Consider the following 9,682-nt stretch of genomic DNA (forward strand, 5'->3'; position numbering starts at 1 on the left):
ATGTAAACATACACTGTAACCCTTTACTGTAAATTTACAACGAATTTCTTACAGAATTGTACTGTATTTCCATAATACAGTATTAAGCTGTATTTTTTACAGAACAGCTGTAAATATACAGCACATTTCTGTTTTCGTCCTGATAAATTCGTTACCATCATACTGACTGAAAAGGCATTGCATTGTGGGATTGATTTCTTCCGCGCTCAATTCAGTTCAAATGTGACGCGTCATGCGAGCAGCAGCAGACAGTAACGTTAGGCAGCTACAACAGGCAAACTCGTTTTGTCAGCGGGATTCAACTGAACAAATAATTATTCCTGTTATCAAGATAAACAATGTCTGCGAATCTGTGAGCAATTTTAAAGCTTTTTTGAGGTTCGGTTCGGTTCGTGTTTCAAACATTAGTTGCCTGTGACGCAGCAGAAAATGGACGACGTTAACGGTAGCAGCTACCTGGAAGAATTTGTCATTGAATAATCTAACCTGCGCGTGACGATAAGTGGGATTTAGAGTTTGAGAAGATGGAGAATTGTTCAACTGAGTGATACGGTAAGCCATATATAAGTTTTTTTTTTTTTTTTTTTTGCGTTCGCATTTCTACATTGTTTTCACGTATTTGGTTTGAATTTACTTGGTTTACTACCGTGGCCGCGCAAGCAATTAACTGACTCTGTTCCACCTGTTTACCAAGTAACGTTAACTTCGACATTTCATATAATAGGCAACCTTTACCATGCTATTTGCATGACGTGCATTTGATATATATTTTTTTCGTTTTAGGCTTTGTAATCTGATGGCCATTGTTAATGTAAGTGCTTTTAAGTAGTGTTACAGTTATAGTCTATGTGGTAAAAAAAAAAAAATTCTGTCAGTTCTGTGATCGTGCTTTAGAATTTGCTAGCACATGACAATCCATGTTCCTAATGCTGTTTTCAAATGTAGTAGGCCTATTCCTGATTGCCATCCCATGGTCCTACAACTACTCCCTAATTCAAAGAAGTTAGACAGTGTTATCCTTCTAGCAGATAAGTAGAGATTATTCAGCAAATCTCATTAATTTGTAATATGTTTTATGTTTTGGTTCTGTTGATCAAGGTTGTGCTGTCCTTTTTAAAAATTGTTTCAGGAATTTGCATCGCTGATGTCCAGCAATCTACATTTGCCAGAAAGTCCACGACTTATTTCCTGGTATGTAAACATTAAAGGGGTAGATGAAACCTAAAATGAAAAGCCATCATTTACTCACCCCACTGCAAAATATGTTTTTCTTAATTAGTGTTTTATTTTGTTTCCAGTCCAGATATCTACAATTCTTACATGAAGAAGCATTTAATAGACACGTAAAAATTGTCTTGTTTTCTGAAAGAATAAGTCAAAATTAAGTGAGTTTATGCTTAAAACAAACAAAATTATATGCCAGTGCATTTTAGCATTCTAACCAATTTTAATTTTTAGTTGAAAAATTTAATTCATAGAACTATGAATAGACAACTACATTGAATCACAGTGGAACCCACAGTAGTTATTTTAATTATTAATATTATTTATTTATTCTTTTTGTTATTTTTTTTTTATTCCATTACAGGTCAATCTCTAAGCAACCAGTGCTGGACATTAAGTTTGGAAGGTCAAGGTGTGTGTGAAGGATCACAGCCTCTTCATCACTGGCCTGGCAGCGCTGTTTGCCTCCTCCTATAACTTCAGCTTGCAGTACCAGGAAGAGGCAGCACCTTGAGTTTGTTCAGAGGTTAGTCATTGGCATATTTGCCATTCATATATATATATATATATAATTAGACTGAATTGTGTCACTAACCTTGACTTGACAGTATTTATTATGTTGACTACTGGTATGAACAATATGGCCCTGGTTTCCATACAGGGCTTAGCTTAAGCCAGGTCTAGGCCTTAATAAAATTAGGGTATTTAAGCAGCTTTTATAATAATGTATCATAAAAAAAACAAAAAAACATTACTGGTGTGCATCTTGAGATAAAACAGTGGCAGTCATATATTTTAAGATATGTCAGTGCAAGTTGTTTTCAGTTGAAGGATTAGTGAAAATTCTTTCAGTAATTACTCACCCTCATGTCGTTCCAAACCTGTAAGACCTTCGTTCATCTTCAGAACACAAATTAAGATATTTTTGATGAAATCTGAGAGGATTCTGAACCACCCATAGACAGCAACGTCTTTGCAACTTTTAAGGCCCAGAAAGCTTGTAAAAACATTGTTTAAATAATCCATGTAACTAGTGAAACCTTAAAGGAGAACGCCTCGGTTACGACTGTAACCTCGGTTCCCTGAAGAGGGAACGAGCGTTGCGTCGAAAACTGACGCTATGGGAACGCTTTGCGTGATGACGTCTTGAAGCACATGTAAAATCAGTCCAATGGTGTGGCGGAACGTCAGAGGCGGGTGACGTCACGTACCAGGAAGCTATAAAAGCCGGCCCGAAACAGAAAACGAAAGCTTCGTAAAGTCTGAAGTCGCGCTGACAGGCATGAAGGAGATATGGCAAGGCGACGCAACGCTCATTCCCTCTTCAGGGAACCGAGGTTACAGTCGTAACCGAGGCGTTCCCTTTCAAGGGAACTCCCGTTGCGTCGAAAACTGACGCTATGGGAACGTCTATACCAACGCCTCCATAGCTACAAATGTCTGTCCTGTGTGTAATCATGTGAGCAGCACTAAGAAGACAAAACATGAGACCCTAGAGTAGAGTCTAAATCCAGAGAGTAGAACCTGACGAAGGTGTGCGGTGAGGACCAGCCTGCCGCATCACAGACGTCCTGTAACGATACTCCTGATATAAGGGCCTTAGAGGCCGCCATACTCCTAGTAGAGAGCGACCGGACAGCCAAAGGAGAAGGCTGTCCAGCCGCCTCATAAGCCAGTGAGATAGTCTCAACCACCCACTTGCTCATCCTTTGCTTAGACACTGGACCTCCCTTGTTAGGGGAGCAAACGTCACTTTTACGCCACAGGGCAGCTCTGTGGACATACGCGTCTAACGCCCGAACAGGGCAAAGCAAATTATTCGCCTCCTGGTCCGATTTCGAAAGGGAGGAGGACCTCCAAGTGCCACGAAGGAAACGAGATACCAAGGGGTCTTTCCCCACAGACATTCCACCCAAAGGACTGTGGTAAGCACCTATGGCCGCCACATAGACCTTTAAAGTGGACGGGGTCAGACCTGCAGTGAACCGTTCCTGCAGGAACTCCAGCACTGTACCAATTGGGCAGTGGACTGGGTCCAACCGACGGTCACTACACCAAGAAGTGAATACTCTCCACTTCAGGGCATAAAGTTTCCTCGTGGAGGGAGCTCTGGACTGTAGAATGGTCTCAACAACCTCGGTTGAGAGACCTGACTCTATGAGCTGGGCCCCCTCAGAGGCCAAGCCCACAGGTTCCACAGTTCTGGCCGAGGGTGAAATATCGAGCCCTCTGCCTGGGACAGAAGGTCCCTCCTGACGGGTATCTCCAGAGGATGCCCGTCGAGGAGGGACACAATATCGGGAAACCATACTCTGCCCGGCCAGCGCGGGGCTATAAGAAGTAGATGGACCAGGTCCCTGCGAACTCTTTCCAGAACTCCCGGGAGCAGAGCAACTGGGGGAAAGGCGTACAGACGTAGCCTCGGCCACGTCTGTACCATAGCATCCAGTCCCAGAGGAGCTGGATGCGTGAAGGAGAACCAAAGTGGACAGTGAGACGTCTCTCGAGACGCAAACAGATCCACTTATAATTTCCATATCAGCTCCACCACCTCGGGGGTGGAGCCACCATTCCCCGGGCCTCGGCCCCTGTCTCGACAGAGTGTCTGCTCCTATATTCTGGACCCCGGGGATGTAGGCTGCCTTGAGTGACAGCAACTTCCCCTGGGACCACAAGAGGATATGGCATGCCAGCGCAAACCCCCTTGATATAGGCGACTACCGACGTGTTGTCCGTATGTACTACACATGGTGTCCCCTGAGACCTGTGATAAAGCTCCTCAGAGCCCGGAAGACAGCTAACATCTCTAGGCTATAGAATGCCAGGAACGATGATGGTCTTCCCACAGACCTTGAGATGAGCGACCCTCAGGATCGCTCCCCAACCCGTGAGGGAAGCATCCGTCGTTAGCAGTTTGCGACGACAAGGAGCTCCCAGCACTGGGCCCTGGGACAGGAACCAAGGTTTCTTCCACATAACCAAGGCACGTAGGCATCACCGCGTGACCTTGATTGTGCGAAATGGGTTGCCCCTCGGGGAAAAACCCTCTGGTCCTGAGCCACCACTGCAGGGGCCTCATGTGCAGCAGTCCAAAAGGTATCCCGTTGGAAGCTGCTGCCATGAGACCCAACAGTCTCTGGAACTGTTTGACAGTGAGTAGCTGGCCTAGCTTTACACTTCTCACAGCTGCCAGGATGGAATCGAAGCGTGGCGATGACAGGCGCGCCTGCATCGACACTGAATCCCAAACCACGCCTAAAAAAGTGGTCCTCTAAAATGGAGAAAGCACACTCTTCTTGGCGTTCAGCCGTAACCCCAACTCTTTCATATGGGCGAGAACAACATCTCGATGTTGAACCGCCATCTAATGCGACTGAGCTAAAATCAACCAATCGTCGATGTAGTTCGTGATGCGAATACCCCGGAGGCGCAGAGGCGCCAGAGCTGCATCCACGCATTTGGTGAAAGTGCGGGGTGATAAAGCCAGGCCGAATGGAAGAACTCGATATTGGTATGCTTTGCCCCCGAAAGCAAACCTCAGGAACTTCCAATGACACGGACGGATGGAAATATGCGTCCTTGAGGTCTATCGTGACAAACCAGTCCTCGGACCTGATCTGTGGCACGATTTGTCTCAAGGTTAACATTTTGAACTTGAGCTGCATGTACTCGTACAGAACTCGAAGATCTAAAATGGGACGCAATCCCCCGTCCTTTTTTGGAACTATGAAGTACCGGTTGTAAAACCCGGTTTCCCTGTTGGAGGGGGGTACATATTCTATGGCCCCTTTCTCTAACAGAGTGTTTACTTCCTGTTCCATAACCAGAACCTGCTCGGGGCCCACCACGTGGGCAGGACCCCCATAAACCGCGGTGGGCGTTAATAGAATTGTATCTAATACCCTTTTTCCACGGTCTGCAGGACCCAACGAGAAACATTTGACAGTAGCTTCCACGCTGTCAAAGATTCTACTAGAGGTACCAGTCTCTCGAGACTGGTTTCTGGATTTTGTTGCTGTTGAGTAGTCGGTTCGTCGCCCTGTAACGGCGCACCGGCAGGGAACGACCAAACAGACTGCTCCAGCACCCTCCTCAGAGGGGGCGGGCATCCCGAGGCCACTACGTTTCCGGGTGGACCTTGAGATATGTGCTCGCCGGAGACCGCTGCGCCCTGTAACACCGGAGGCGGCAGGGTTGGCAGAACGGTCCCCTGAGGGCACCGAAGAGAGACGGCACCGTATTTTTCTCCTGCTGTTGAGTAGTCGGTTCGTCGCCCTGTAACGGCGCACCGGCAGGGAACGACCAAACAGACTGCTCTAGCACCCTCCTCAGAGGGGGCGGGCATCCCGAGGCCACTACGTTTCCGGGTGGACCTTGAGATATGTGCTCGCCGGAGACCGCTGCGCCCTGTAACACCAGAGGTGGCAGGGTTGGCAGAACGGTCCCCTGAGGGCACCGAAGAGAGACGGGCACCGTGAAAAGAGGTGTTAACCGCTCTGCTTCGGGGGGACTACCCTCATTTGTCCTGAGCCCTCAGACATCAGGACTTTTTCCCAGCAGCCTTCTTGGCGGTAATAACGGTCCGCAGATCCGTTTTACCCCTCGAAGACTGCTGGGTTTGAGAGCGCCCTCCGTGTCCCCGAGATTTTTGTGGGGGAGCACGAGAGGACACACTCTGTTTTTGAGTGGCACGATGTTCAGCGCTCTTTTTAGAGGAGTGAGGCTGCTCCCGCTCAGCAGCCTCAATGAAAGAACGGCGGGGGAGAAGTTTTTGGAATGCAGCTGCCTGTTTAGCAGCTTCCTGAGATTTAGCTACCGCACTGTTTACTGCATCACCAAATAAACCAACAGTGGAAACCCGGAGCATCTAAGAGAACGTGCTTTTCTTTCTCTTTTATATCGCTCAAATTGAGCCACAGATGCCTCTCAGTGGCCACCAGGGCTGCCATAAGACCGCCCGATTGATTTAGCGGTCTCCTTGGTGGCCCTGAGAGACAGATCTGTGGCTCTGCGTAGTTCAGCCACTGTGTCAGGACCAATTCCCCCGCCCTCCTCTAAATCCCCCAATAATTCTGCCTGATAGGCTTGCATAATAGACATCGTATGCAGACACGCTGCAGCTTGACCAGCGGCTGCATACGATTTATGAACCAGAGATGATGTGAATTTTACTGGCTTAGAGGGAAGTGAAGGAGCTTTCAGGGAAGATGCTGTTGCCTGAGAGAGATAGCTCGCAAGCGTCTCCTCCACCTTCGGCATCTCCCCATAACCATATTCTTTATATTTGTGAATGGAAGAATAGTGGGATGTTTGTGGTGCATACACTCTGTATGAAACCGGTTTTCCCCACGATTTCGACACCTCGGTGTGGAGATCGGGGAAAAACGGAAGGCTTCTTCGCTGAGGCTGTGTACGAGATGGCAGGAAGCGTTCGTCGAGCTTACTTTTCGAACGAACGTCCTGCCTATCCTCTGGCCACTCAATAGATAATCTGTGAACTGCTCTCGTGACAACATCGAGCAATTCCTCAAAAGCGTGAGACTGAGGTGGCGAATCCTCAGACTCAGCTTCAATACTAACAACGTCCAACTCCTCAGAGCTGGACAATTGCAGTATTGGTGCCTCCATCGGGGGGGAAGAAACCGCAGCGCGTGCTTCCACACCCTGATGAGAGGCACTGGATCTATCAGAAGGATGTTGAGATAAGGCAGAGCCCGTCTCAACATCCACTGATAGATCCATTTGCGAACCCCAGGTCTGTGATTGCCGCCGTGCCTCGGCAGCGGCGGGACCCGAGCCCTGGGGAACGCGATCGGGATTGAACCGAGCCAAGCGGGATCGGAGCGTGCGCAATGGAAGCGCGTCGCAATGCACACAGTCACCACCCTCGAGTGCTGACTGGGCATGCTCCTCACCCAAACAAACAACACAAAGAGTGTGAGTATCACCTCCCGTTAAATAACGCGGGCAGGGATGGACACACACTCTAAACTGCTGCTTGCTCGCCATACTGAATATATATATATAATATAGACAGACAACACCAAATAACAAGGACAGATTCAACACAGAGCGCAACTGAAGACTCAGAAAGCTTTCGTTTTCTGTTTCGGGCCGGCTTTTATAGCTTCCTGGTACGTGACGTCACCCGCCTCTGACGTTCCGCCACACCATTGGACTGATTTTACATGTGCTTCAAGACGTCATCACGCAAAGCGTTCCCATAGCGTCAGTTTTCGACGCAACGGGAGTTCCCTTGAAAGGGAACTCCGGTCAATTTTAACATTGAGCTCATTTTTTTGTAAATTTGGAGTGCTGTCAACAGAGAACAACGACAAAAATCGGTGTTGCCTACACCGTGTTATCCTCTTTTTAAAATTTGCACCCTGTTGACTTCAAGTTTTAAACCTACTTTTAGCCTCTTAACATCCTTGATGTGTCATACAAGTGCACAGGTCATGTGAGTGATTCCTTCAGAGTGAACACGGGTGAATCTGACTGCAGTAGATGTGAAAGATATCTTGTTGAAACATCTACAAATGTCCGTACATGTATATAGATGAAAATGCCCCTTGAAATCAATTTAAGGTGGCAAATATTACCCCTTAATAAAAAAATTTAATTTCTGTCACTGCTGTAAACTGACCACTGCATAGAATATGAAAAATATGAATATCTTTGTCAGTCAGCTGTCAACAGGCCTAAACAAGCCATGCACCAAGCACAGAAACACAATCAGTAAAATGTTATCTAATTATTATCAAGAAAACTTTGAAAATATCGATCGAGACATATTTTGTCAATATTGCACACCCCTAATGCATGGTATTAATTTTGATTTCTTCGGGTCTTAAAAAGCCTTAAATTTGACTTTAAAAAATGTGCAGAAACCCTGCTTCATAATATTTAGGTTGAACCACTGTAGCTATATATTTACTTATGTTTTTACCACTTTTCTGGGCTTTGATAGTTGCAATGATATTGATATCAATGGAAGGACAAAACTATCAGATTTCATCAAAAATATCTTCATTTGTGTCCCGAAGATGAACAAAAGTCTTGAGGGTGAGTAATAATGACAGAATAAAATTTTTTGGGTGCAAACATGCATTTTAGTCTGGTAAATCAAATGTAAAAATTGTAAAAATTTTGTCATATATGCAATAAACATTGCAAGGCTTGCAATTAAGTTAAATTATTTCTGTCACAAAGGTTTGGGCTGGATTCTGGCAGTGTGTGCTCTATATAAACGGAGAGTCTAAAGACTGCCTTTCCACTGATACTCTGATGGCACCGGATGAGGGGATGATATTGTTAATGAGCTGGGTGATGAGTAGACAAAAGTTGTAGTCACTTAAAATCTGGCAACCCCACTTCCAAAAATTTAGTTAGTTGACAGTGCGCATGTAAACAGACACATTGAGTTGATGTATTTTACCAGGGCAGAAAAAATATCAGTTATTGATCACAACATCCAACATTGCATTTTTTTATTTTTTTATGTTGTTCAGTTTTAGACAGCTTTTGTGCTGTCTCTCTTTGTCAAAATATATACACTCAGTTAATAATATTTAATTGTTGTTTTTTTCTGCCTTTTAGACGCTTTCTTGACATCAATCCTGAACGTGGATCAAAAACAAAGAAAGGACAAGTACAGGGTGTCCGCGCGGTAGTAAAAGTAGTAAAAATAATCTACCAAAATTAAGGCCCTTGAAAGGTAGTAAAAGGTAACAAACGCAATTTGACTTGGTAGTAAATTTTTCATCACCACCTCAATATATGAGTTTCCATTTTTTTGCTTAATATTTGTGTCTCCATATTTTAACTTCATCTAGCATAATTAAAAAATATATATACGGTGCTAACAGGACCTGACGGGCTCGACATTAACTCTTGTCCGGGACAAGTGGATTTTTTGAGGGGACAAGTAAAAGAGAATTTTACTTGCCCGACCGGACAAGTAGCCTAATTAAACGTCAATAACAAAAAATTTATAAATAACTAGGGAATCACTAAAATGAGAGAATGATTCTGATTGTATTTATATTTATTGTAAGTTGCGATCGATGGTGGATGTATTAGGCTACTGACGGTAACAAGGTTGCGCTGTTGAGGCTCGCGCAGCCTCTCGAGGAGAAATCCAAACAAATGTAAACTCAGTTTAAACTCAGTTAACAACATAACGTTACTGCCAGTGCCAAAATTCAAAATGTGTTTTAATATTTTTAACATATGATACAGTTTAGCAACCTCACACGAGGAGTGCTAGCTGTTTTCTTGAGTACCATCACGACTGAAAATGTGACATTGCTTTTGATACAACAGTTCAATAAACAGTTCAAATTAAGTTACTTACATTTTAGACACAATATTGACTGTTTTTGTTCTGTTTCAGCAGCAAAAATAGTTCCAAACAAAGATCACAGCAGAACCGTAACGCATCTCACCGTGTTTCATT

General features: G+C 45.0%; 1 long non-coding RNA gene across 3 annotated transcripts; it reads left to right on the forward strand.

Annotated features, from left to right (window-relative positions):
• The first annotated feature begins 459 nt into the window (after positions 1-459).
• LOC309493468 lies at positions 460-8,876 on the forward strand. Of its 3 annotated transcripts, none has more exons than XR_014203944.1 (7): positions 460-552; positions 784-811; positions 1,130-1,191; positions 1,299-1,562; positions 1,631-1,750; positions 8,195-8,289; positions 8,824-8,876. It is a non-coding gene; the product is annotated as an uncharacterized lncRNA (long non-coding RNA). The 3 variants fall into 3 exon arrangements; XR_014203945.1 differs by having other exon boundaries at positions 1,299-1,385; positions 1,589-1,750; XR_014203946.1 differs by lacking the exon at positions 1,299-1,562 and having other exon boundaries at positions 1,589-1,750.
• Positions 8,877-9,682: the final 806 nt, after the last annotated feature.

This window comes from Leuciscus leuciscus (assembly GCF_965113295.1).
Source record: "Leuciscus leuciscus genome assembly, chromosome: 2".
NCBI classification, from domain to species: Eukaryota; Metazoa; Chordata; class Actinopteri; order Cypriniformes; family Leuciscidae; genus Leuciscus; species Leuciscus leuciscus.